This window comes from Lutra lutra, chromosome 7 (assembly GCF_902655055.1).
Source record: "Lutra lutra chromosome 7, mLutLut1.2, whole genome shotgun sequence".
Classification (NCBI taxonomy): domain Eukaryota; kingdom Metazoa; phylum Chordata; class Mammalia; order Carnivora; family Mustelidae; genus Lutra; species Lutra lutra.
Window position 1 is genome coordinate 50851750 of NC_062284.1, and position 14967 is coordinate 50866716.

Below are 14967 nucleotides of genomic sequence, written 5' to 3' on the forward strand. Positions count from 1 at the left end.
TCGCTAAGCATGATACGCTCTAGTTCCATCCACGTCGTCGCAAATGGCAAGATTTCATTTCTTTTGATGGCTGCATAGTATTCCATTGTGTATATATACCACATCTTCTTTATCCATTCGTCTGTAGATGGACATCTAGGTTCTTTCCATAGTTTGGCTATTGTAGACATTGCTGCTATAAACATTCGGGTGCATGTGCCCCTTCGGATCACTACGTTTGTATCTTTAGGGTAAATACCCAGCAGTGCAATTGCAGGGTCATAGGGTAGTTCTATTTTCAACATTTTGAGGAACCTCCATGCTGTTTTCCAGAGTGGTTGCACCAGCTTGCATTCCCACCAATAGTGTAGGAGGGTTCCCCTTTCTCCGCATCCTCGCCAGCATCTGTCATTTCCTGACTTGTTAATTTTAGCCATTCTGACTGGTGTGAGGTGATATCTCATGGTGGTTTTGATTTGTATTTCCCTGATGCCGAGTGATATGGAGCACTTTTTCATGTGTCTGTTGGCCATCTGGATGTCTTCTTTGCAGAAATGTCTGTTCATGTCCTCTGCCCATTTCTTGATTGGATTATTTGTTCTTTGGGTGTTGAGTTTGCTAAGTTCTTTATAGATTTTGGACACTAGCCCTTTATCTGATATGTCATTTGCAAATATCTTCTCCCATTCTGTCAGTTGTCTTTTGGTTTTGTTCACTGTTTCCTTTGCTGTGCAAAAGCTTTTGATCTTGATAAAATCCCAAAAGTTCATTTTTGCCCTTGCTTCCCTTGCCTTTGGTGATGTTCCTAGGAAGATGTTGCTGCAGCTGACGTCGAAGAGGTTGCTGCCTGTGTTCTCCTCGAGTATTTTGATGGATTCCTTTCTCACATTGAGATCCTTCATCCATTTGGAGTCTATTTTTGTGTGTGGTGTAAGGAAATGATCCAATTTCATTTTTCTGCATGTGGCTGTCCAATTTTCCCAACACCATTTATTGAAGAGGCTGTCTTTGTTCCATTGGACATTCTTTCCTGCTTTGTCGAAGATGAGTTGACCATAGAGTTGAGGGTCCATTTCTGGGCTCTCTATTCTGTTCCATTGATCTATGTGTCTGTTTTTGTGCCAGTACCATGCTGTCTTGATGATGACAGCTTTGTAATAGAGCTTGAAGTCCGGAATTGTGATGCCACCAACTTTGGCTTTCTTTTTCAATATTCCTTTGGCTATTCGAGGTCTTTTCTGGTTCCATATAAATTTTAGGATTATTTGTTCCATTTCTTTGAAAAAAATGGATGGTACTTTGATAGGAATTGCATTAAATGTGTAGATTGCTTTAGGTAGCATAGACATTTTCACAATATTTATTCTTCCAATCCAGGAGCATGGAACATTTTTCCATTTCTTTGTGTCTTCCTCAATTTCTTTCATGAGTACTTTATAGTTTTCTGAGTATAGATTCTTAGTCTCTTTGGTTAGGTTTATTCCTAGGTATCTTATAGTTTTGGGTGCAATTGTAAATGGGATGGACTCCTTAATTTCTCTTTCTTCTGTCTTGTTGTTGGTGTAGAGAAATGCAACTGATTTCTGTGCATTGATTTTATATCCTGACACTTTACTGAATTCCTGTACAAGTTCTAGCAGTTTTGGAGTGGAGTCTTTTGGGTTTTCCACATAGAGTATCATATCATCTGCGAAGAGTGATAGTTTGACTTCTTCTTTGCCGATTTGGATGCCTTTAATTTCCTTTTGTTGTCTGATTGCTGAGGCTAGGACTTCTAGTACTATGTTGAATAGCAGTGGTGATAACGGACATCCCTGCCGTGTTCCTGACCTTAGCGGAAAAGCTTTCAGTTTTTCTCCATTGAGAATGATATTCGCGGTGGGTTTTTCATAGATGGCTTTGATAATATTGAGGTATGTGCCGTCTATCCCTACACTTTGAAGAGTTTTGATCAGGAAGGGATGCTATACTTTGTCAAATGCTTTTTCAGCATCTATGGAGAGTATCATATGGTTCTTGTTCTTTCTTTTATTAATGTGTTGTATCACATTGATTGATTTGCGGATGTTGAACCAGCCTTGCAGCCCTGGAATAAATCCCACTTGGTCGTGGTGAATAATCCTTTTAATGTACTGTTGAATCCTATTGGCTAGTATTTTGGCGAGAATTTTTGCATCTGTGTTCATCAAGGATATTGGTCTGTAGTTCTCTTTTTTGTTGGGATCCTTGTCTGGTTTTGGGATCAAGGTGATGCTGGCCTCATAAAATGAGTTTGGAAGTTTTCCTTCTATTGCTATTTTTTGGAACAGTTTCAGGAGAATAGGAATTAGTTCTTCTTTAAATGTTTGGTAGAATTCCCCCGGGAAGCCGTCTGGTCCTGGGCTTTTGTTTGTTTGGAGATTTTTGATGACTGTTTCAATCTCCTTACTGGTTATGGGTCTGTTCAGGCTTTCTATTTCTTCCTGGTTCAGTTGTGGTAGTTTATATGTCTCTAGGAATGCATCCATTTCTTCCAGATTGTCAAATTTGTTGGCGTAGAGTTGCTCATAGTATGTTCTTATAATTGTCTGTATTTCTTTGGTGTTCGTTGTGATCTCTCCTCTTTCATTCATGATTTTATTTATTTGGGTCCTCTCTCTTTTCTTTTTGATAAGTCTGGCCAGGGGTTTATCAATCTTATTAATTCTTTCAAAGAACCAGCTCCTAGTTTCGTTGATTTGTTCTATTGTTTTTTTGGTTTCTATTTCATTGATTTCTGCTCTGATCTTTATGATTTCTCTTCTCCTGCTGGGTTTAGGGTTTCTTTCTTGTTCTTTCTCCAGCTCCTTTAGGTGTAGGGTTAGGTTGTGTACCTGAGACCTTTCTTGTTTCTTGAGAAAGGCTTGTACCGCTATATATTTTCCTCTCAGGACTGCCTTTGTTGTGTCCCACAGATTCTGAACCGTTGTGTTTTCATTATCATTTGTTTCCATAAATTTTTTCAATTCTTCTTTGATTTCCTGGTTGACCCATTCATTCTTTAGAAGGATGCTGTTTAGTCTCCATGTATTTGGGTTCTTTCCAAATTTCCTCTTGTGATTGAGTTCTAGCTTTAGAGCATTGTGGTCTGAAAATATGCAGGGAATGATCCCAATCTTTTGATACCGGTTGAGACTTGATTTAGGACCAAGAATGTGATCTATTCTGGAGAATGTTCCATGTGCACTAGAGAAGAATGTGTATTCTGTTGCTTTGGGATGAAATGTTCTGAATATATCTGTGATGTCCATCTGGTCCAGTGTGTCATTTAAGGCCTTGATTTCCTTGTTGATCTTTTGCTTGGATGATCTGTCCATTTCAGTGAGGGGAGTGTTAAAATCCCCTACTATTATTGTATTCTTGTCGATGTGTTTCTTTGATTTTGTTATTAATTGGTTTATATAGTTGGCTGCTCCCACGTTAGGGGCATAGATATTTAAAATTGTTAGATCTTCTTGTTGGACAGTTCCTTTGAGTATGATATAGTGTCCTTCCTCATCTCTTATTATAGTCTTTGGCCTAAAATCTAATTGATCTGATATAAGGATTGCCACTCCTGCTTTCTTCTGATGTCCATTAGCATGGTAAATTCTTTTCCACCCCCTCACTTTAAACCTGGAGGTGTCTTCGGGTTTAAGATGAGTTTCTTGTAGGCAACATATAGATGGGTTTTGTTTTTTTATCCATTCTGATACCCTGTGTCTTTTGATTGGGGCATTTAGCCCATTAACATTCAGGGTAAGTATTGAGAGATATGAATTTAGTGCCATTGTATTGCCTGTAAGGTGACTGTTATTGTATATTGTCTCTGTTTCTTTCTGATCTACTACTTTGAGGGTCTCTCTTTGCTTAGAGGACCCCTTTCAATATTTCCTGTAGAGCTGGTTTGGTAATTGCAAATTCTTTCAGTTTTTGTTTGTCCTGGAAGCTTTTAATCTCTCCGTCTATTTTCAATGATAGCCTAGCTGGATATAGTATTCTTGGCTGCATGTTTTTCTCATTTAGTACTCTGAATATATCATGCCAGCTCTTTCTGGCCTGCCAGGTCTCTGTGGATAAGTCTGCTGCCAATCTAATATTTTTACCATTGTACGTTACAGACTTCTTTTCCCGGGCTGCTTTCAGGATCTTTTCTTTGTCACTAAGACTTGTCAATTTTACTATTAGGTGACGGGGTGTAGACCTATTCTTATTGATTTTGAGGGGGGTTCTCTGAACCTCCTGGATTTTGATGCTTGTTCCCTTTGCCATATTGGGGAAATTCTCTCCAATAATTCTCTCCAATATACCTTCTGCTCCCCTCTCTGTTTCCTCTTCTTCTGGAATCCCAATGATTCTAATGTTGTTTCGTCTTATGGTGTCACTTATCTCTCGAATTCTCCCCTCGTGGTCCAGTAGCTGTTTGTCCCTCTTTTGCTCAGCTTCTTTATTCTCTGTCATTTGGTCTTCTATATCGCTAATTCTTTCTTCTGTCTCATTTATCCTAGCAGTCAGAGCCTCCATTTTTGATTGCACCTCATTAATAGCTTTTTTGATTTCAACTTGGTTAGATTTTAGTTCTTTTATTTCTCCAGAAAGGGCTGTTATATCTCCTGAGAGGGTTGCTTTAATATCTTCCATGCCTTTTTCAAGCCCGGCTAGAACCTTGAGAATCATCATTCTGAACTCTATATCTGACATATTACCAATGTCTGTATTGATTAGGTCCCTAGCCTTTGGTATTGCCTCTTGTTCTTTTTTTTGTTGTGAATTTTTCCGCCTTGTCATTTTGTCCAGATAAGAGTTTATGAAGGAGCAAGTAAAATACTAAAAGGGTGGCAACAACCCCAGGAAAATATGCTTTAGCCAAATCAGAAGAGATCCTGAATTGTGAGGGGGGAGAAAGGGGATAAAAAGGGGTTCAGAAAGAAAGAAAAAAAAAACTATTAAAAAAAAGAAAGCCGATAAAGAAAAAATATAAAAAGAGGAAAAAATATATATATATTAGATAAACTATTTAAAAAACGTTAAAAAAAGAAAACGGTAAAAGTTAAAAAAAATTTAGCAGAAGAAGAGAAAAAGAAAAAAAAATTGAAAAAGAAAAAAAAATTAAATTAACTGCAAGGCTAAAAAATCATGGGGAGAAAGCCATGAGTTCCGTGCTTTGCTTTCTTCTCCTCTGGAATTCCGCCTTTCTCCTTGGTAGGTGAACTTGGTCCTGGCTGGGTTTCCCGTAGATCTTCTGGGGGAGGGGCCCGTTGTAGTGATTCTCAAGCGTCTTTGCCCCAGGCGGAGTTGCACCGCCCTTACCCGGGGCCGCGCTGAGTCATCCGCTCGGGTTCGCTTTCGGGAGCTTTTGTTCCCTGAGCGCTTTCCGTAGAGTCCGGAGGACGGGAATAAAGATGGCGGCCTCCCGGTCTCCGGCCCTGAGGAGCCGAGAGCCCGGGGCCCCACTCCTCAGTGCGCCCCCAGAGAACAGCGCCAAATGACTCCCGTCACCCTGGCCTCCGGCCGCGCTCCGAGCTGACCGAGCCTGCGACCGGTTCAAGGCAACCCCGAGCTGAGAGTCACTCCTCGGCTCTGTCTCTGCAGCCGGCTTCCCCGTTCTAATACCGGTAAGCTCTGCGACACTGCGGGACCTGAGGCCGCGCTGACCCCGCCTGGGCTTCACCCCAGTTAAGCCTCTGGAGCGATGTCCCTCAGCGGAACAGACTTTTAAAAGTCCTGATTTTGCTCCGTTGCTCCGCCGCTCGCCGGGAGCCGGCCCCTCCCCCCGCGGTCTATCTTCCCGTCGCTTTGGATTCACTTCTCCGCCAGTCCTACCTTGCAGAAAGTGGTTGATTTTCTGTTTCTGGAATTGCTGTTCTTCTTCTGTTCAATCTCCCGTTGGATTTGTAGGTGTTTGCAATCTTTAGATAAGCTATTTAGCTGATCTCCCGCTACCCGAAGTAGTCTCAGCCTGCTACTTCTCCGCCATCTTGACTCCTCCGAGGTTTCACTTTTTATTGGTGAATTTAAAAACATAAGAGTGGGAATGAAAGCATAGGAAAAAGGGGGTCACACAAATGGTCAGTCATCTAGGTGACCCAGAACCAAAGGGGGTGCATCATGGGTGGGATGGCATCCCTCCTTAGCTAGCTGTAGAGCCAGCAATGTGAGTATTTGAGAAGAATGTCTTTGAAAAAGATGCCTTGGCAATCAAAAGCTTATTGTCAGGCATTTAACACTACACTTACACCACTTCTTATCTCTTTTTTTTTTAAATGATAGCCATCCTTTATCAGATGTGTGATGATATCTCATTGCAGTTTGATTTGCATTTCCCTGATGGTTAGTGATGGTGAATGGCTAAAGAAAAAATGGTAAAAACATACAATGGAATGTTATGCAGCCTTAAAAGAGAAGGACATCCTGTGATTTTGGACAACATGGATGGACCTGGTGGACATTATGTTGAGTGAAATAAGTCAGACACTGAAAGACAAATTCTGTATGAACTCACCTATATGTGGAATCTATAATAGTCAGACTCATAGAAGCATAGAGTACTGTGGTGGTTACTAGGCCTTGGAGGTAGGGGAAATGGGAAATGATCAAATTTCAGGTTAGCAACTGAATAAATTCTGGAGATCTGATGTGTAGCATAGTGACTATAGGTATGTAAAACTCAAAATGGAGTTGCTTCGGCTAAGCCCCATATCATCAAATTGAGACTTAACTACAGTTTGCCTTTCCCAGAAAGCAGGACTTGCTTGTTCAGCACTATTTAATCTGCCTGGTAGATAGATCCCTGCCATTCCCTAAAGAAAAGTAACTTTGCAAGAACTGATCTGCTTTTTTGCCTAGTATAACATCCTTGCTCCTGCTTCTTCCTGCCTATGAAAGTCTTTCATTTTGTACAGCTCTTTGGAGCTCCTTTTTCTCTGCTGTATTGGATGCTGCCTGATCCATGAATCATTGAATAAAGCCAATAAGATCTTAAAAATTTTCCTAGTTAAAGAGTCGCTGACTGTCTCAGTCAGAGGAGCATGTGACTCTTGATCTCAGGTTGTCGTTTTGAGCCCCACTTGGGTGTATGATTACTAAAAAAAAAAAAAGAAGAAGAACTTAAGAAAAAGAAAATTATTTAAAAACGATTTACTCAGTTAAGTTTTCTTAACAGGTGGCAATACAGTACTATAGTCTTGAAATTTGTTAGGGTAACTCCTAGGTGATCTTACCACACACACAAAGAATCCCTATGTGAAGTGATAGATTTGTTAATCAGCCTGATTGTAGGGAGGACTTCACAATGTATATGTATACCAAATGAATTTTTAAAAATTTATTTCTGTATCTGCTGTAATTCAAATGATTTCAGTACACACACACACACACACACACACACACACACACACACTTCATTTCCTTTGGTGTTAGTGTCTGCATACATCTCTGTTCCCCAATTTGTTTAAAATAGTCAAAGGGAGAGGGAAGGGGGGACAAGATGGGGCAGGGAAGTAGGAGCAGGCGCCTTTTCAACCTGTACCCTAAAGTGAGCTGATTACCTGCCAAAGAACTCCGATCACCCATGAAATCAGCCTGAGATCAGAATTATACACATCTGGATCTCTACAGGAGCAAAAGACGCCAGTGGGCAGGTAAAGCAGAGTGGGACAGGCAGACTGATATCGGAAGATAAACAAAAGGGGGAGGGAGCCACCAGAGGTGACCAGACAGGGGAACATACCTCAATATCATAAAATCCATCTACAAAAATCCCACAGCAAATGTCATTCTCTTGGGGAAAAACTGAGAGCTTTTCCCCTAAGATAAGGAACATGACAGGGATGCCCACTCTCACCACTTTTGTTCAACACAGTACTAGAAGTCCTAGCCTCAGACAGACAGTAGCAATCAGACAACAAAAAGAAATAGAAGGCATTCCAACTGGCAAAGAAGAAGTCAAACTCTCTCTCCCGGCAGATGACCTGAAACTTTAGTTGGAAAACCCAAGACTCCACCCCAAATTACTAGAACTCATATAGCAGTTCAGAAACATGGCAGGATACAAAATCAATGCATAGAAATCAGTTGCATTTCTATATACTAGCAATATGATTGAAGAAAGAGAAATAAAGGGATGACTTACATTTATAATAGCACCAAAGACCATAAGATACCTAGGAACAAACCTAACCAAAGAGATAAAGGATCTATACTCTAGAAACTCTCGAACACTTATGAAAGGAATTGAGGAAGACAGAAAGAGATGGAAAAACATTCCAGGCTCATAGACTGGAAGAGCAAACATTGTGAAAATGTCTATGCTGCTCAGAGCAATTTACACTTTCAATGCAATCCCTATCAAAATACCACCGACATTTTTGACAGAGCTGGAACAAACAATCTCTAAATTTGAATGGAACAAGAAGAGATCCTGAATCACAAGAGGATTGTTGAAAAAGAAAGCCAAAGTTGGGGGCATCACTTCAATGCCTGACTTCAAGCTGTATTACAAAGCTGTGATCATCAAGACAACATGGTATTGGCACAAAAATAGACACATAGGTAAGTGGAACAGAATAGAGACCCCAGAAATGGACCCTCCACTCTGTGGTCAACTAATCTTCAGCAAGTCAGAAAAGACTATCGAACAGAAAAGAGAGTCTCTTCAATAAATGGTACTGGGAAATTGGACACCCACATACAGAAGAATGAACCTGGACAATTCTCTTATACCATACATAATGATAAACTCAAAATGGATGAAAGACCTACATGCAAGACAGGAATCCATCAAAATCCTGGAGGACAACATAGACAGTAACTTCTTCAACACTGGCCACAACACCGCTTTTAAGACATGTCTATAAAGGAAAGAGAAACAAAAGCAAAAATGAACATTTGGGACTTCATCAGGATAAAAAGCTTTTGCACAGCAATGAAAACAGTCAAAAAAACTAAGTGACAACCCATGGAATGGTCAAAGATATTTGCAAGTGACATTATAGATAAAAGGCTGGTATCCATGGTCTATAAGGAACTTATCAAACTCAACACCCAAGGAACAAATAATCCAGTCAATAAATGGCAGAAGACATGAACAGACATTTCTGCAAAGAAGACATCCAAATGGCCAACAGACACATGGAAAAGCATTCAATATCAGTTGGCATCAGGGAAATTGAAATCAAAATCACAATGAGATACCACCTCACCAATCAGATTGGCTAAAATTGACAAATCAGGAAACAACAGATGTTGGCAAGAATGTGGAGAAAGGGAAATCCTCTTACACTGTTGGTGGGAATGCAAGCTGGTGCAGCCACTCAGGAAAACAGTATGGAGATTCCTCAAAACGTTGAAAATAGAGCTACACTATGACCCAGCAATTGCACTACTGGGTATTTACTGCAAAGATACAAATGGAGTGATCTGAAGGGGCACCTGCACCCCAGTGTTTATAACAGCAATGTCCACAATAGCCAAACTATGGAAAGAGCCCAGATGTCCATCAACAGATGAATGGAAAAAGAAGAAGTGATATATATATATAAACATAGATGTGTGCGTGTGTGTGTGTGTGTGTGTGTAATATTATGCAGCCACCAAAAAATGAAATCTTGCCAATTGGAATAATGTAGCTAGAACTAGAGGTACTATGCTAAGCGAACTAAGTTAATCAGAGAAAAACAATTTTATGATCTCACTGATATGTCGAATTTGAGAAACAAGACAGTGGATCATAGGGGAAAAGAAGAAAAAATGAAACAATATAAAACCAGATAGGGAGACAAACCATAAGAGACTCTGAAACTTAGGAAACAAACTCAGGGTTGTTGGAGTGGAGGGGGTGACAAGGATGGGGTGGCTGGTGACAGACATTGTGATGGGTATGTGTTGTGGGGAGTGCTGTGTCTTGTGTAAGACTGAGGAATGACATGTACCCCTGAAACAAATAATACATTATATGTTAATATTAAAAAAAAAGAAAAGAAAAAAAAAAACAGAAATAAATAAAATAGTCAAAGGTAGAAGAAAAGGGCATGGGAATTGAGAAAGATCATTCTCTCTGGAGTAAATGAGATAAGGGATTCTGTGCTGTGGTCATGGATGTGGTGGGCATTAGTTTTTACCAGAGTATATGAGAATAGTAAGGTGTGTGCATGCTTATAAACTGAAGAATTAAAAAAGGGAGAGGAAAAAAAATCACCACAAGAACCTTAGCACAGCCTCTTCAGATACCTGCGTTTTAAGTCCTTTATTAAAAGGAAAACATGAAAGAAATTTTCATGAGGAAGAGTGAATGAGTCCTAAATGACCTGGTACATTTTTAATATTCTGACTTACTAGAGTGATTCAAAAGTCTGGGAAGAGAGAAAGTAAATCTCTTGTATCATTTCATGATGCTGTTAGAACAGCATAACAAGGGAGCCAGATTATCCGGATGGAGCTCTCATTTTGCCAGCATGCATTTCCAAATTTCTAATGTTTCTCCCAACAACTGACTTTTGGGAAAAATCAAAAGCGGTTACTTTCAAAACTCTCTTTGTGATGAAGTGGAAAAAAAAATCCTGGATTAGGAGCCAGTACAACTGGATTTTTGTCTCAGCTTTCCCACTATTTACCTGACAATCAGATAAGTAAACAAATACACTGTATGCTAATAATGGTCAATAGCTCTCCAGCTGTGGTGGAGGAGATGCCAGGGGAAGATGAGGATACAGTAGAGAGGAGGCCACAACACCAGAGCTGATTGTGACAATTAACTAGAAGTTAGGTGAAGAGGATGGTAAGGTCATCCCAAAGAGGGAACTGTGTGTGAAAATGAGGTTGAACATATGCTTCCTGGGCCTGTTTTGAAAGCATAAGCAAAACTATTATTAATTTAGGTCTATGTTTCTTTGTTCCCTAGTTAATTCTGGTTTTTTGTACCTCTTTTTTCTTTGAAAGATTTATTTATTTATCTATTTATTTGAAGAGAGAATGAGATAGAAACAGAGTGTGTGGGTGGAGGGGCATAGGGAGAGATTCCCAGGTAGACTCTCCACCAAACATGTAGCTGGATTAGGGCTTCATCCACCACCCATGACACTATACCTGAACTGAAAGCAAGAGTCTGAAGCTCCCCTGACTGAGCCACCCAGGTGCTTCTGATTTACTTCCCTCTAAACCCCATGCACAATCAATCATTAACTTTGTCTTTTTACCCCTACACTGAGTCTACCGAGCTATTGTAGAAACATAATGGGAACCAGACAGTAACATCTGTCTTGATGCAGCTGATCCTAGGTTCCAAATAATGCCTCATTGTCCACAAGGATGTTTACATCCAGAGTGTTTCAAGGACCTCCCAGCAAGGTCCAGGAAACCTGTCACCTTCCTTTCATGTATGTAAGTTGTCCCTAAGTTCAACAAGGCAAGGCAGCTTTAGGAATGATCCCCTGATTTCTCCTTAGGCTGCCCTCCTGACTCTAAAGCTTTCCTTGCTTTAAATCCAGTGTGTCAGGGGCGCCTGGGTGGCTCTGTGGGTTAAAGCCTCTGCCTTCAGCTCAGGTCGTGATCTCAGGGTCCTGGGATCAAGCCCCACATTGGGCTCTCTGCTTGGCAGGGAGCCTGCTTCTTCCCTCTCTCTCTGCCTGCCTCTCTGTCTACTTGTGATCTCTCTCTCAATCAAATAAATAAATAAATAAAATATTTTTTTAAAATCCAGTGTGTCAGAATTTGACCTACTGCACAAAAATAGGGGTGTTTCATCCAAGAACCTAGAATGGTGGAGGGAAAATTATTTTCCCTCCTACACCTAGAACCTAAATTCTTAATCCCATTGGGTACATGGACAGGTTGGTGTTTGGTAACAAAGAGACCCATAGGCATGAAAAAGAAGGGTCAATTTAGAGTATTTCTTTGCACATTGATGATAAGAATCTGATGGGAAACAGATGATAACATTAGTCTTAAAATTACCTGATGTCTCATGTCCCAAGTGACACCTCATTTTCTGACAGAATGCATACTTCCAGATTGTTTCAAGGTGCTTCCACCATCATTAAGCTTGCAAGAAAGTCCTTATCCTCCTCTCAAGTGTTCACATTCTTCCCCAAACATACGTAAGCTGTTCCTAGTCTCAACAGGGCAAAGCAACTTTGGAAATATCCCCTGCCTTCTTGTTGGGCCAACCTTCTGATGATAAAAAAGCTTTCTTTGCCTTCAAATCAATGTCTCACATGTTGGCTTACTGCACATGGGGGCACAGACAAATTTGAGTTCGGTACCAATAGTTGACTTAGGACATTCTACTAGCTGGTAAAACCAGGATTCTTCAAGATTTGAGTAGAAGGATTAAAGAATTATAAAATGCAGGAGAGCCTGGGTGGCATAGTCAATTAAGCATCTGACTCCTGAACTCAGCACAGGTCTTGATCTCATGGTCTTGAGGTTGAGCCCCACTTAAAAACAAACAAACAAACAAAAGAAAACAAAAATGAACAGGTATGCCATGGTAGCTAAATGAATTAATCATCTGCCTTCGCCTAAGGTCATGATCCCAGGGTCCTTGGATCAACTCTTGCATCTGGCTCTTGCTCAGCTGGGAGCCTTCTTCTCCCTCTGCTTACCTCTCCTCCTGCTTATGCACACGCTCTCTCTCTCTCTCTGACAAATAAATAAACAAAATCTTTTTTAAAAATCTAAGAATTATACAATGAGGAAAGTTTACAAAAACAAATGGGGTAGTAAATTTCTCCATACAGAATGAATAGCAAAGATCGTGTTCCAAGCTCTCTCTCTGTACCTCCTTCATACCCACTCATTACCAGGAGTATGGATATAAATCAGGTTTTGTGGTGGGTTGGAAATATGTGTAAGAATATTTATAGAGTTAGTATAATTTTGGTGGTAGAAATGGGGTAGAGATTTTTTGGAAGAATCTGGAGAAATCACATTATGAAAAAATAGAGAAGGATCAGTCTTTGGAAATAGGGTCATGAAACCACTTTAATGATTTTCTTATTAAAATCCTGTGATGTGGGAATTGGTTGGGGTTTCAAGCCTCTGGTCAAGAAAGAATTCTTGAGACATCTTTGGTGCCAAGAGTTGATTTTATTAAAGCACCAAGAAGAATCCCTAGGCAGAAAGAAAGAGCTACACTGGGGTCATGACAATTGGACGATTACACACTTTCTAGTTCGGAGGGTGTTAGGCATAGGGTAAGTCTCTAAAGAATTTGGAATCAAGGTTTCCAGGACCCTGAAGGGACTAGCTATTGTTAGGAAAAGGTCATTTATTACTGTCTAGTAAAACCTTAGTCATGAGACCCTTAAGATGTATATTGGAGGGCCATATGATTGAGGGATGATTGCCATGAGATATCTTTGGGGGGTAGTTGGGGATAGGGTAGAGATACAGAAAATTTGCAGATCAGGCTAAGATTGCCTTTTGGCCTCAGTAATGAATTAACATTGAGGCAGTTGAGTTCCTAAAGGATTTCACTCTACTTGTGTCAAGGCCCTGTCAGTGGGCTGTAGGCAGTAAGGAAATTTAATTTTTTCTTTCACCTTTGTTTCCCACAGCATAGATGTGTTTGTCAACTTGGAAGTTCCCTGAACCCCATACTTTGTGATTTTATAGAGGCTACATCACATAGGCAAGATCATTATTGCCTCCATTTCCATCCCCTCTCTCCTATGTAGAGGATGGGGCTGAGGCTGAAATTGCCATGCTTTTTTTTTTTTAAGATTTTATTTATTTATTTGACAGAGATGACAAGTAGGAAAAGAGGCAGGCAGCGGGGGTGGAGAGGTGGGGAGCAGGCTCCCCGCTGGGCAGGGAGTGTGATGTGGGGCTCAATCCCAGGACCTTAGTTCATGACCTGAGCCGAGGACAGAGGCTTAACCCATGGAGCCACCCAGGCGCCCCTAAATTGCCTTGCTTTTAATCATGGCTGGATCTTCCTGGTGATCAGCCTGCATCCAGGGACCATACCCAGGCGTCTGCCAAAAACAAAGATATTCCCGGTAGTCTTATCACTTAGGAATTTGCAAACCCTTGCAAATTCCTAAGAGGAGCTCTGTGCCAAAAATCAGAAGCAGTAATCAATACATATTTTCTACTATCTCACAGGGTTGTAGTCATTGATTGACTGATAAAGAGTAACAGAAAATGTTGACCCAAAATACGGGTCGACTTTTTGGCACAAGAATTACATTAAGCTGTTTATTTTGAGAAATTGCAGACCAGGAGAAATTCTGAAAGCAGACTAGAGATTTGTAAGCCTCAGATGTCTAGCTGCCTTTTAGTCTCATTTTCTATGGGGCTACCAAATGTCTTTACATAATTAAAATAGTTTTTGTCTTATTAATCAGCCTTTTTATAACGGGAGGGGTGTTTCATCCAAGAACCTAGAATGGTGGAGGGAAAATTATTTTCCCTCCTACACCTAGCACCTAAATTCTTAATCCCAGCCATATTCTTTTTTTTTTTTCCATGATTTTATTTATTTGAGAGAGACAGAGAGAGAGAATGAGCATAAGGCGAAAGGAGGGAAGAGGAGAGGGAAAAGCAAGTTCCCTTTTGAGCAGGGAGCTGAAAGGGGCTTGAACCAAGCACCTGGAGATTATGACCTGAGCCCAAGGCAGAGGTATAACAGCTTAACCCACTGAGCCACCCAGGTGCACCCCAGCCAAATATTAAACTCCTGTCCTTCAGTGTCTAATTCCAATATCGGTTCCAAAACACCATTACTTCTGTGATATTTCAGTATTTAGATAAGGGAAGAATGTTTTTCATCCCCCAGCACTTTTCCCCCTCCTTGATCTATGCTTTCTTTCATGCATTCCAATAAATCATGGGACAAGTGACTCTAAAGCTACAATGGATTATTATCCCTACTACTACTTATATTTAAAACATCATCTGATGAAATAGGAAAACCAATAGTAAATATGTATGATGCATCAGTTGCCAAGGTTAGAACCTGTGTGTGAAGGACTATGCACACTCTGTGAGGTA

General features: G+C 40.5%; 1 protein-coding gene across 1 annotated transcript in view; it reads right to left on the reverse strand.

Moving 5' to 3' along the window:
- The window catches only part of LOC125105325 (epididymal secretory protein E3-beta-like), a 164917-nt gene that overhangs the window by 110982 nt on the left and 38968 nt on the right, over nucleotides 1–14967 (reverse strand). The window lies entirely within an intron of this gene.